Source organism: Perognathus longimembris, chromosome 26 (genome assembly GCF_023159225.1).
Source record: "Perognathus longimembris pacificus isolate PPM17 chromosome 26, ASM2315922v1, whole genome shotgun sequence".
NCBI classification, from domain to species: domain Eukaryota; kingdom Metazoa; phylum Chordata; class Mammalia; order Rodentia; family Heteromyidae; genus Perognathus; species Perognathus longimembris.
In genome coordinates, this window is record NC_063186.1 from 4,569,308 (window position 1) to 4,583,691 (window position 14,384).

A 14,384-nucleotide genomic window follows, 5' to 3' on the forward strand; every position below is an offset into this window, starting at 1 on the left:
CAGGTGCATGTGTAGAAGGCTCTGTGCCTGGAAGATGAACACACGCATCCCTATCAATTCCTCCGTTCTGAGCTTGTGTCAGCGGCATCCTGTGCCCTGTTAGAGGTGACTGGCAAAGCTCTGGTCACCAGGGGTGACTGGCAAGCCTCCCCATGGTGTCTCCCGACGGGTGCCCATGTGTCTGGCCTGGGCTGAGCTTCCCTCCGCGTGCGTGGGTAGGCCAGGTGCACGGCAGGGCCCTGCCGCGCAGAGCCGGGCGGCCCAGAGGCAGCTTGGGAGTGAGAACTGAGCGCAGCGAGGTGGGAAGGCCGGCCGTCACTGCTGGAGCTGCCCCTGAGCCCCGGACTCCGGATAAGAAGGCCGAGGAGAGCCCGGGGGGGGGGTCTCGAAAGTGCTCCGGGGGCTTAGAATCCCAGCAAAAGGACTCACAGTCAATTAATGGAAGCTCATTTCTGCCTGGCATCATTTTGTGCATCATCATGTCTGTGATCATCAAATAAATGGCCAGCGTCTCCCCAAGCGTTATGGATGCATTGGAAATTTGGCCTCTTCATAAATAATGTTGCTGCTTGTGTTTAAAAGAGCATCGGGGTCACGGAGGAGGAGGAGGAGGAAGAAGAGGAAGAGGAGGAGGGTGACCAGTGGGAGGGAGAGTGGGAGATCAGATTCCTCTTCTCTGCCCGTTAAAGAACTAAAAGGCAGGGAAGTGTCTTAAGTGTGTTTGAAAGTGCATGAAAGGAAAGCAACCCTCCATTTGCAGAGCGGCCCCAAAGAGGAGCCTGGGAGAGTGGAGAGCCTGGCCTGACTCCCAGAGCCTGGGCTTTACACCTCTACCATGCCTGCTTTTTACCTTGTGTTGGTTGCAGTTTAACCCCCTCTGGTCCCCGATGGGTTTCACCAGCACTCACAGCTGTATAAGATGTGCATGTTGGGGCTGGGAATGTGGCCTAGTGGTAGAGTGCTCGCCTCATATACATGAAGCTCTGGGTTCGATTCCTCAGCACCACATAGATAGAAAAAGCCAGAAGTGGCGCTGTGGCTCAATTGGCAGAGTGCTAGCCTTGAGTAAAAAGAAGCTAGGGACAGTGCTCAGGCCCTGAGTTCAAGCCCCAGGACTGGTAAAAAAAAAAAAGTGCATGTTTCAACCGTACAGGTGCTTAGCAACAGTCATCCACTCAGCCTCTTCACTCCAAAGTAGGATAGATCACAAGGTGTAGGATGACTTGGCTGCAAGAGAGAGAGAGAAAGAGAGAGAGAGGGAGAGAGAGAGAGGGAGAGAGAGAGAGAGAGGACCAGAGACAGTGCAAGCGAGAGAGCGGGAAATAAGAGCTATTGGAGTCATTTGCAATAGTCCAAGGAGCAGCCTATGAAATGGACAAATGAGGATGGATCTTGGGTGTACTTGTGAAGAATCATCTCCTTCAGAAGGGTTCTCCCTGGGAGTGTGGGGCATGGAAAAAGCACATTGCTTGAGTTATTGAAAAATGAACTATCAAAATTCTTCAGGGTCTCATCCTGTTCTACTGGGAGGGAGGGAGGAAGGGGGACAAGATACCTTAATGGGTCGTTTTCATCTCCGAAAAGACTACTGTTCTTATGGTACATTGAGATTTTTGATGAGTTTCAATTTCTGCCTAAGTACCCAAGAAGTTTCCCAGACTGAGCTGAGTGAGGGGTGTGTCAGGCTCCAGATAACTGGGAGGGGGGGGGTATCTTCTCTTGTGGATGTGTCCCCCATCCTCTTCCTCGGGGTTCTGTGTGGCCCAGTGGTGGCCGGGACACCCCTTATCATGCAGTGTCACAGCCGCACAACACAGCCCCACCTGACTCCGGAGGCTGGTCGCTCCAGTCCCAAGTCCGTGGTCCCCAGCCAAAGCCCCCCCAAGGCAGCTGGGAACAGTGACATATGCTAAATAGTCTGGCTCCCTAAGAGCTGGAGCAGACCCTGCTGAGAGGCCCATAAAATCCCGCCTGCAATTCCCAGCCTCCATCTGCTCGGGGAGAGAGGTGTTTGTTAGGCTGCAGGCTGGTAGGGGACACTGGGAGCTGGGCTAATGGCATTGTTTGCGGAGTTAATTGTTCTGTTTGATCTGAGGCTCTGCTGGGATGCACCGGGAGCGGGGAGGTGTTTGGTCAGGGTTTTCCTTGGGAGCAACATTTCCCTGGTAAACTTGGAAAAGGAAGAAGGAAAAAGGGTTGAAGAAAAGAGAGGAGAGGCAGTCAGCGGTGGCTTTGCAAGGCTTTGCAATACTGTGGGCTTACATGATGAATGAGTAGAGCAATGGGGAAGGGAGTCTGCAGGCAATTGAAAGCTGAATTCGTCTATGTGTGCACGCATGCGTGCATGCACACGCGTGCGCCAAAACCAGGGCTTGAACCCAAGGCCTGAGTGCTATCCCTTAGCTTAAAAACCAAAACACAACAAAACTGGTGCTCTGTCATTTGAGCCATACCTCCACTTCTGACCTTTGGTGGTCAACTGGGGATAAGAATCTCACGGAATTTCCTGCCTAGGCTGGCTTTGAACCCTGATCCTCAGTGCGCACCACCACTGGTGCCCAGCTAAATCTGGGGAAAAACAATGCATCACATACCTCTCGTTTAGCTACAGTGTTTACATTCTAGAAGCTTCCTGTAGGTTCCAACAAAGGGCACACATGAAATAAGGCTCTTATCACAAGATGTCACACGCGAGCTTGAACGTGGGGAGAGATTAGTCACACTCAAACAATAGCATAATTTGCTTTGCAACAACCAAAACAACAACCAAAAATCTAAGTTAGTCTAATCTAAATTAGTCGTGGATGTTAGAAATGAAGCAGAGGGTGTAAATGGAAACACCCAGGAGATCTGATTTCCTCTGTTTAATGAAAAGGATGCATATCGGATCGGAAAGAAAGAGGATTTATTTCCTGATCCTAAATTCTGAGGCAGCATATTGAGGGAATAATTTTTCCCCCTGTCATCTGTGGAGATGACAGAGTTAAGGGACACCAGTGCTAAATAAAAATATTCAGAAAAAAAGTTATTTCCCAGAAATATAATACAGTGCTTCACCCATATGTATGGTGGCCTTGTTAATATTAAGTGACAATTCCTTCCATCGAAATTTCCATTTCGGACTGGCTCTCCAGGGAAATGAAGCAGGACAGGATATATCTAGAGACCCCCATACTACCTACTATATTCCTTTGGCAAAATCGAGCTCACTCTATTTGTTTTTCAACTAAAGGGTTGCGGGGAGGAGGTCTAGGAGCTGAAGGCTTTTGTATAGATTCTAAAATGAAAGAACCTGTTTTGTATAGATTCTGAAATGAAAGAACAATGTCAGTAGAGAGGGACCGACAGTGAGGGTGACAAGATGGGAGGAGGGCTGATTCTTCCCACCAAATGTTGTGGTTTCCTTTATAACCTATCTGACTCCCTTCACTTCCCTTTCTCCTTCATCACTTGTCTGGGAGTTAATGAGTCACTTACAGTTCTAGCAAATAATGTATGTGCCTCTGATGCTCTTGACAGTTTCCCCAAACTCTGAAGAGTTCTTGAAACCGATGTGCTGAGGGTGAATCTGCGGAACTTGATAAGGCCACCAGTAATTTGGATAAGCAGCTAGGTTGAGGGTCGACTACCTTTGGGCCTTGGGTTGAGGGACAGCAATGCTAAACAGGAAATGGAGAGCGGCATTAAACAGAGGTATGTGTTTTATGGGCCCCTACAGCATAACTACAGCATAACTTGACTGAATAAAATCATGAGCTACCCATCACTTCGAGGACCATTAATCTTTGCAGGTATCATGTCTTTAAGATAAAGTATGTTGAAATAAATAGGATGAGCCCAGTGCTGTTCCATGGCTATTTTGCTCAAAGCTTGTGCTCTGCCACTTGAACCACAGCTCCACTTCTGCATTTTTGGTGGTTAGTTAGAGAGAAGAGTCTCACAGACTTGGTTGCCCAGCCTGGCTTTGAACTGCGATCCTCGGATCTCAGCCTGCTGACTAGCTTTTTAGGGTTACAGGCGTGAGCCACTGGCGCCCAGCATGGTGAGCGTTTGCTAGTAGACGCTCCCCTCACTCCCCTCCCGCCTTGTTAACTTCTGAGACCTTTAAATGCTTCCTGATTTCCTGGGCGTAGACGGACTACGTTCCCTTCAGTTCACTCAGATTCAGCAGGTGTTCTCTGTGCTGTGCCTAACGCTCCTCTTTCTCCACCACCTTCATGCTTCTTGGGACCTGGGTTCATATTTCTGCTCATGCTTCTACCTCACGACAGCTCAGATGTTGCAGCTGCTCGTCTGTGTGTGTGGAGGGGGCAACGTTGGAGTACCCAGAGATGGTACCCAGGCTTTGTCCAGCGGCGACTGCGTGAAGGGCCCTGTGCCGGGCCCGCAGGAAGCTTATTAGCCTTTACTTATAAACTTTAGGGATGCTTCGGGGAGAGGCTCTTGAGCCTTTAATTCCGGGTTTATGGTCTTTCTTGGCAGAAAGGTCAGAATGCCTTTGTGTACAAGGGTCTGAAACACTATCAACCTGTTATCACCAGAGGGAGGCCACCGGCTTCTGTAACTAAAATGGGTAGCTGAGCGAGCTGCTTTGAACCCAGAATTGCTGGCGTTTCCCCCTCCGAGTCAGGGATGTGCATCTCTACTCTTTGCCTTTTTTTTTTTTTTTTCCTTTGGAGGGGCTCCTTTTACATAGGGTGGCAAGAGCCACTGGGAACAGCTCAGGATTCTTACTCACAATACTAACCCAGGAAGCAACTCACGTGGCTTCTTGAATGGCCATTGGGTGTGTGAATGAACATTTAGTGTCGTCTCAGAGAGAGAGCACGTGCACGTGCGCCGGGGATCCGACTGCTCCAGGAGTTCACATAAATGTCGTCTGATGAGTGAGGTCAGTCCCCCCCCCCTTCCCCTGGGGACGTGCACAGAAGAGCATCTGAGTCGGAGCTATGCCCTGCTTGCAACGCCTGGGCCGGGTCAGCTTCCCTGTGTGGTTCTTCCAAAGCTTGGGCCCAAGCAGAGTCTTCAAAGGAGGACGCTCATGCCTTTGTTCCCTGCTCTTTATTTCCTTTTATTTATTTGTGTTGATTCCTCTCCTCCTAGTGAAACTGGAAAATGTGGGTTGTTCAGGAGGGACTGGCGGGGCCAGCGTGGGGAGAGCAAAGCTTCCACACACACAGCATGCCCCCCCCACCACCACATCCAAACGGTGTCCTGACCCCATTTCAGAGAGCAGGCCCGCGCCAGTAGCGCCCCAGGGCCAACGGGATGCAGGATTCTTTGGCTTCTCTCTGGGCTGTCCTTGAAGCGCCGGCTAATCCCAGCCACCCTGCGGTTCTGTCCATGGTTGTCTGTTGCTGTTTGTGTGCTGGCCGGGCCCTCATCAAAACCTGCTTGCCACGTCCTGGCGTCTGCTGCCCACTGTCCAAAGAGTGCACGGGGGATGGAGAGGGGGACACAGGCCACGCAGCGCTCTCTCTCTCTCTCTCTCTCTCTCTCTCTGGATGGCCTCCTGGGATGACGGACAAGCGGTCAGCCACACACCATTGGTTCCCAGCTCTTCTCTTAGCTCACCTGCAGGCCTCGGGTGAGATGAGCAGCTGTTGGAGTCTGTACTTGGCGATGGGGGAAAGAGCACCATGAACCCTGGACCTCTTGATCTTCCTGCCTCAGCCTCCAGAGTGCTGGGATTATAGGCGTGCACTACTATATTTGGCGGCTGTTTGGTTTCGATTTTTTTTTTCCATTGAGCATTGCAGTGTCTTACAGCGTATTTATTATACCATGAGGTAATGAATACTTAGTTCTCTCCCCCCTCTTGGCTCTGACATTTGGTCCTCTTTCTTTTCTTCTTGGTGTTCCAAAGGAGGGCAGCCCCAGTATCTGTCTCTGGACCTTACTCTCTTCTTTTCTCCAGCGCATTCTGATCCTATCTGTGATCCTCTCTCCCCGGACCCGCTTGGGGCACAGCCGCAACAGCTACTCTGTGCTTTTTTTTTGGTTTTGTTTTGTTTTCCGTAGCCCACTAAAGCTCTGTCTCCTGAGTTTGACTTTGGTCATTCTGTCACCCTTTGCCTTGTCTTCCTCACCCTTCCTCACCTCCTCTTCCTCACCCCATGCATAGCCGCCCTGCTTCACTCACTCTGCCCTTCGCTGGAGTCTCAGCCTGCTGAGGTGGGGCTCTGGGGGACCTCATAGTGACGGAAGATCGTTTTCTATCCCCTAAAGATCCAGAGGCTTAACATGGTAACGATGCTGTGTTTCAGGAAGTAACCACGAAGAAAGCAGTGTGTGTGTGTGTGTGTGTGTGTGTGTGTGTGTGTGTGTGTTCCATATATATATATATACTCAGTCGGGGCCTGCATGTCTGTGGGCCCGGCCAGGGAAAATGGCGGCTGCTTGGATGTTGGTTTGCACCACACAGATTGCGAGCAGACATGCCAAGCGCCAGCCCTACAGGAGGCTCAAGGACACAGCAGCAGGCCCAGGAGCGTGGGACTCTGTTCAGAAATGTAGGCAATTGGCTGCCGCACGCAGCCAGCAGCAGAGACTGGAGGGCGGGGCGGTGGGGCGGATGGGAAGCGGCTTCTGGAGGCCCCGGAGGTTGGCCCTTGGCAGTTAGGATCTGAGGCCTTGGTCAGCTCCAGGCCTTCACTGTTTCTGGGACTGCTCACCCCGATGCAGGGGCACAGGTAGTCCTTGAGAGAAGGGTGTGTGTCCTCCCAACCCTTGCACCAACGCAGCCACTTCCTTCTCCATGAGATCCCGGTTCAAAATGGGATAGGCAAAAAAGGTGTGAAAAAAAACCTGCCTTTCCAGTCGATCCCTTTCCCCCCGCGTGGGTAATTTTCCACCGGGCTTCCTTTTCAGTTGTGTGTCATTACCTGTCTGTCACCCCCAGGCTTCCTTTTCCTGGGAAGACACAAGTTCAGGAGTCCCAGCTGGGTGTCCCTGTCTCCTTCCTACTGAAACGACTCATCAGCCCTCCCCAAGGCCCTTCCCTTCCCCTCCCCCCCCCCCCCCGCCTGACCCCATGTTCTTGCTCAAGGCCTTCTTCTCCAGCTGTAGCCCTCCGAATCTCACCTCCTCCACGAAGCGCGTGCTTCCCGTGGCTGATCGTTCTCCTTTCTCCATCTCCCTCACTCCCTGCCCCAAATACTACTGAGCTTTTCTTCTTCCATGACCCCCACAAAACCATCATCTCACCTCTGTCTCTTCTATACTTCACAGTCACCCCCATGTTGTTGTTTTTATTTCCAAAGTCAGAATCAGTATATTCACCACCGCGCCTCCATCTTTGATCATCATTGGAAAAAGATGACGGAAAATTGGAATGTCTCATCTTTGGAGCTGGACCTCAAGAAGGCCCGTCGTAAACGAGAGGAACGGAGGGGGTCACCTTCGCCGGGAATTAGTGTGCATCTGGCCATCGCTTTGCCAGTCCCGTGGGCAGTCAGTCACTCGGTCCCGAGCGGGGAAGAGGAGATTGTCTTTGCATTTGTGCTGCACTGTGTTGTCCATTTATAACATCTGCAGAGACATCTGGATAATTTCATTTTCATAAGCACGGAAATGTGTGTGGCTGTTTAGACACATTCAAGATGCATTACCGCGAGTTCACGTAAAAGCAATTTGCGTGTGAGCGGCGGGGGAGGGCTTTGCAGGGATGCTCTTCTGGACCCAGGGGCTTGGGGGTTGGGCTGCCATGACTCGGTTGAGTGGGGGGTGGGTGGGGGGGTGTCTAGGGCGCGGAGCTGGGGGCTGGGACACTGGAGAGGAGAATTGGGCTCTGAGTCCACAGAAGAGGCTTCTGTTTCACATCGGGTTTTTCGTCTGTGGTGTAGTAGAAGCCTAGCCCAGGTGTTACAGGTGTGGAGCAGGGGAGGACACAGGTATGGGCCTGAGCTAGAAGACTCCCCCTACCTCCCACCTCCCACCCCAGGTCCTGGTGGGGAACCATTGGCCTGTGAGATCCTCATGCTCACGGAAGCCCTGTGGCTTCCAGAAAGGATGCTGAGTGCCCGGTGGAGTAGAAAGCGTATGCTCTTGGCAACCGGGCAGGTCTGAGTTCAAATGTGGTTGGAGTCCTCGGGCCCTGCGATCTGTGCTGAGGCACTTCCTCCGGAACCGGCCAGCTCGGTGCTCCAGAGCCGAAGCTCAGTAGCAGAGGCCCCTTGGCAGCCGGGCTGGAGCTTGGCTGGGGATTTCTTCTGGAAACGCCGTGCCCCTGTCCAGCCCAGCACACAGGGACATAGACGGTCCTAAAGGGAAGGCCGGTTTGACGAGATGAGCAGCGGATCCCCGAAGAGGCCATTCAGGCAGGGGACGCCGGGGGGGGGGGGGCGGCTTCTGGCCCTGACAAAACTTGGTTATTTGGGAATGAGAACCTTCCAGCCATCCTGCCAGAACGCGTGCTGGGTTCCTAGACAGAGTTGTCTAGTTCCTTGCCTATTAGTGTGTTGTTTGTCAGCGTGGGGCCAAGCTAGCAGCATCCAGCGACAGCTTCTGCCTCCTGACTGCCAGGAAAGGCAGCCATGTCACCTTGCAGGTGCTCTGCGGCCGGGCCTGCACGCCTGCCAGGGAGGGAGTTTGAAATCAGAACCAGCAACCCCCAGCATCAGTCAACAGAAGCTGGCTCCGTCTCCTTCGGATAACGCACACATCCCTGTTGAACAAATGCAGTCAAGCACTCATTCAGTTTTCAAGGAGATGACTTTTTTTTTTTTTTAAAGTGGTATAGCTTTGATCCGGAAAAAAAATTAAATCGGAAAAAAAAATCCATATTTTAAATTCAGAACGTTGATTCTCTTTTTAATTATAAAACTGAAATAGTCCCTACGGGGGAAATGGCCCTAAGGCATCATAAAAACACATTAAAAATGTAGTAAACCTAGAGAAACTAATTAAAATTAAAAATTTTTTCAGCCTGCAATGAAATCTCAATGAAGCTACTTGAGTGTGGCTGGAATCGGTGTTGCTAGAGCCCCAGTGTTCCGTGTGGGGCTGGATGGCGGGAAGGTTTCCTCTGGCCCCAGCACAGGCTGACTTGCTTAGCCTGCCTGCCTTCAGGCTAGACAAGCAGCTGGAAACCCATCCCGGTACCCGGTACTCCCTCCGTCCCCTTAGAACCTCCTTTCCTGTTCCCAAGTCATTTTAACCTCTTCATACAGGTTCATGGGACTGTAACTATGAGCCCCGCGACTCATTTTTCTGCCAGTTTTCTCAAGGTTTTGCTCTTTCAACCCCCCACCCCTCCGGTACTGGGGCTTGATCTCAGGGCCTCAAACTCTTGCTCAGCTTTTTTTTTTTTTTTTTTAAACTCATGACTGGTGCTTTACCACCGGAACCAGGTCTTTGCTTCTGGCTTTTTTTTTGCTGGTGAATGGGAGACGAGAGTCTCTCAGAGTTGCCTGCCCACACTGGCAGAAAGGATCATGGTTTCATGTCAGCCTGGTCATACGTGAGTGAACTCCTTCTCAACCCGTAGCTTGGGGTGGAAGTGTATATCTATCATCTAAAGCACATGAGAGAGGCGGAGATTGGCAAGGTCATTTGGCAAGGTCATAGTTTCAGGGCAGCTGGGGCAGAAAAGACCATGAGGCTCCAATTCGAGTGAAGAATCTGGGTAGCGTGGTATCTGCCTGCCATCTCGGCTATTCTGGGAAGTATAAAATAGGGGCGTTGCAATCTAGACATGGGCTACCTCAAGGGAAGCAGTGCATAAAGGGACAAAGACAGGGCTCATCTGTCTAGCAAGGAAGAAGCACCAAGTTCAAACCCCACTACCACAAAAAATAAATGAAAGAGACTTTTCAAATGTGTATCTATTAAAGCAAAGAAGACTGCTTAATGATCTGAAGCAAGTTACTAAGGAATGAAGAGTAGAAACAGTATGTGACTGGGCTTCAAGAAATGATCTCAGCTTCCTTGATGACTTAAAATTTTTTTGCCATTCATCAACATCTCCAAAGATAAATTCGAATCAGATAAGCAGCAGGGTTCAAAATATTTTGGGGGACAGACAAGCATGAACTTGACTCCCTCACTCTTGGAGAATTTCTTGAAAATCATTTTAGGTCTATAAAAATGAAAAGCGTTCCCAAAGATTCCCCTTGTAACTTATTAAAAAAAATTAACCCTTGCTGTTCCAGTTTGGGGTCACAACCACAATGGGAAAAAATATATATATATATATATTTATATGTATATATATATAAATATATTTTATCTCTTTCTGCTCTGAAGTCTACATCATGATACCATAAAAGTTCCCTGTACGATTCTTTAATTCCCCGTGCTCTCACATGGAGCAAGTCCTGCAGGGCAGAATAAAGTTTTTTCTATAAATGGGAAGGTAATCAAGGAGGTAGAGACTTTACTCTGCTTTTGCTTCCTCTGTATGGAACTGAGGACCCTCAAATTTCAAATATGTCCAGTGCTATGTAATACAAAATTTTTGGCTGATAGGAAGGTCTATAGTCAGTTTAAGAATTAGCAACAGCTGTCTAATTCCTGTATTTAAAGTGATAGGAGGTTGGAAGGGATGGATAAAAATAGTTGAAAGAGGTGACATTGATCAAGATGCATTGTGTTCATACACTGCTTTTTTAAGTGGCAGCTCCTTTGTACAACATTTAAAAGAAAATAAAACAAAGTAACAGGAAGTGGGAATAATACAGAAAAATTCATGCACACCAGCTCTGTTGCAAATAGGCCTTCACGAGGAAGAGAATTAAGCATGTGAAATGGATTGAGTTGGGAAAAAAATACACTGAAAAGAGACCATCACGAGGGATGCTTTCTAAGTGTTTCTCTTCCTGACAGCAGAATTGGAGTAAATGGATCATGGAAGAGGAGTAAATGTAAAGCTCTGTCCTCCAAGAAAGAAGCTTTAATGTGAGGCTAGGACAATAGCTAATTTTGTCTCTGGCTCAGTTGAGCCCCAACATTTAGCTCTCAGTTTTGCTGAGGTGTTTCCCTGGTTCTAAACAGACTGCAGAATCTGCTTTTAGGCAAAAATGCGGGGAAGTCAGATAAGGGTTTGCAGTACCCTGGAAATAGCTTGGAAAAGGCATAGGATCTACCTAGGCGTGTAAAGCGAACAGTTCCTATAAACAGTTTCTGCTGAGCAGATGGTTAATTTCATATATCAACCTGACTGGGCTACGAGATGCCCAGATTAAACATTATATTTCTGGGTTTGTCTATAAGAATGAGTCTAGATGAGGCTAGCATTTGCGTTGTGAATACTATAAGATAGACTGTCTTTCCCAGTGTGCAGATACCAACCAATCTGTTGAAGGTCTGGACAGAACAAAACATGGAGGAAGGGAGGGTCCCTTCCCTTCCTTTCCACCTGTGTGAGTTGGGATATGATTCTCCTGAGTTTGGAGTGGGATTTGTCCTCTTGATTTCTTCTCTTGGGCCTTTGGATTTGGACTGGAATTGCATTTTCAACTTGGCTGGGTTTTCAACCTGCAGGGTGGCAGATGGACCTCCCTGATCCCTTTTTGTCTTTACTACTACCACTACCTCTTCATCCTCCTCCTCCTCCTCCTCCTCCTCTTCTTCCTCCTCCTCCTCCTCCACCTCCTCCTCCTCCTCCTCCTCCTCTTTTCCTCCCTCTCTCCTCCCCCTCCCTATACACCCTCACCCTGTTTCTATCACAGCATTTGAACTCCTACGGCAACGGTAGCTGGTACCTGAGCATCTACCTCTTCTGTTCTGTTCTGTGACCTGACTCCCTCATGACGAATAAGTGTGAGCTGTGGGTGGGAGGGCAGATCGCTGCCTGCACACTGCTTCTGAGTGGAGCCGTCCTCAGGGCTGGACCTCTGCTCTTCTTCCCAGAGGCTGGCTAGCTGGCCTGGTGCCATGGGCGCTTCAGACCCCTGGTTCTCCTGGAAGCCACGTCCTCTTTCTCTTGCTACTGCTTACTTGTAGCCTGCCTTATAAGAGCTTCTTGTCTGACTTGAGTCAAAGTCTGAAATGTTTCACAGCTTTCTTCGAAGTCGATGAAACTGAGCTTCAAACGTCTTCGCTGCTTCCAGGGCGACAGCATATTTTACTGCTGGGAGGACAGATGCCTGCTCAAGTGTCTGATGAAGACACTTAAGCTTTATTGTTATTTGACATTCATTAGGGAACCATCTTCCGTCGGCAAAACACGAGACATTTCTTCAGACAGAAGCCATAAAAGGACTAATGATGGGTCATAGGCCAGATGGTATGGAAACAAGATAAACCAAGCCCTCGGGCCGTACCCAGCTTGGTCCTATGCCTCCCGGAAGGAGCGTGGAGGGGGAAGAAACAAACATGATTCTGGGGTACCGGGAACATGGCACAAGGGTGTTATTGAACAAAAATGGGGCCGTACACCCTGTGAGGGCACCAATGTGTCATCCGAAGCCCTTTCCTAGCACCGGCTCTCAAGAATTGCTTCCCTCAATTAATGATCCAGTTGTCCCTCCCACAACCGATACTTCCCTGAATTAATGCTGTATCAGAAAACTCCTTGGATTCTCACAGTAACCTAAGAGAATGTTGCTTATGTCCTCCCTGGTTTCTACATGGCAGAAAGATGAGGTTTACCAAGGACCCTGGCTCTTCTGTGATGTGGAGAGGGCTCAAGTCCGGGTTGGTTGAGTCTCGAGGCCATAAAAATTCCTGAACCCGGAGAATCCCTTTACCTCCAAAGAGGTAGAACGTGAAAACAGAGGGGAATACATACCCAGACCCAGGGACCCTGGGGTGGGAGAATACAATCCAGCTCCTCATCCACTTGGAGGTAGGAATCTTGACACTGTTTCCTGATTGGCTCTGGAAGTATTGAAGAGGACAAATAGTGTGAGAAAGCAGAGAGAGCAACAGGCACTGGTGACTATTGGCTCCGTGTTCAGGTGAGCAGCTTCCACTGAGCTGTTGGCAAGAAGAAAGGAGGTTGACAGGCCAGAGGAATTTTTTTTTTTTAATGTCAGTACTAGGGCTTGAATACAGGGTCTGGGTGCTGTCTGTTAGTCGTTTTGTTGCTCCAGGGTGGTACTCTACCACTTGAGCCACAGCTCCACTTCCGGCTGTTGGCTGGTTATTTGGAGGTAAGAGTCTCATGGACACTCCCTCCCCTGCCTCCCCCCCACCCCCTTGTGCTGGCTTCACACTGACTGTTATCCTTAGATCTCAGCCTCCTGTGTAGCTGGGATTATAGACTTGAGCTACCAGTGACTGACTTCAGGGATCTCTTTTCTTTAAAAAAAAAAAAAATCAGATAAAGGAATGGAGGACATGACATTGAGGATTCTTCCTTGATTAAATGTGTCTGGTTCCTTTAATGCCATCTACACACCAAATGAGGTCATGGTTTTTCCAATAAAGGAGAATATCTATTTGTCAGCCTCATGGAACTGTGGGGGAGACGATTTTACCTTGAAGGCAGGGCTTTCCAGATGTCTCCACACATGGTCCTGCAGAAATGCTAATATTCCCTGCACCAATTGAGGCATTAGCTAACCATTTATACTATGTTGCTGCTTGCTTTAGTCTTTTCCTTCCCTTCTTTTTTTTTTTCCCCCCTTCTTCTCAGCCCTTGTCTGTATATCCCAAGCGAACTCAATGCTGTTATCTTTTCTCTTGGTTGAAAATGTCCTTATCTTCTCTCTCTGAGAATTTCAAGTCACCAAGGCCAACCTACTTCCTTTATTGGGAGAAAGTGAAGGAAAGCATACCTCCCTGGTACTCTATCAGAGATGAGGTTGCTCTAATTCTTCCTAAGACACATTTAACTCCATCTGGAGGGTATGCTTTTGATGCTGCTGAGGGGGTTCCTGGGTTTTAGGGGGTACAAACTTGTCATAGAATGTGGGGGGGATCACCTGCTGCTTTCTGTCCATAAAACCATGTTGTCAAATTAAGAAAATAAGCAAAGCACAGATGGGAGTGAACCCGCAACCCCAGCATGGTTTCATTTTAATGCTAACTGTCCTATTTGGAGCAAGAGTAATTAGAGAAATCAGCAGCAAGTTAAGGGAAAAAAATTGCTGAGCGCTATAATTACTTGGGGGTTGAAAAAGAATCCGGGATCCGTTTTTACTGAAAGACTCATTAAGTTCCCCCACTAAAGTCAAGATGTCGTCTTCAAAGTCGGGGCGGGGGGGAAGAGGGAGGGAAGGGGCAGGGGCAGCTGGGATAGAAGCTCACCCTCTGAGCTCACCCTCGCCTTGCCAAAGGAAGCCTCAGGCTTTTTGCGCCTTTTCCAGGTGTTTCTGACACTCAACATCTGCCTGGCCAGGGACAGAGACCATTAAGGAAATTAATTCTTTTCTTTGTCCTGTCTACCCCTCATTCTTCTTTCCTCCATGATGTTCCCCCCCCCAAATCATTACTAATAG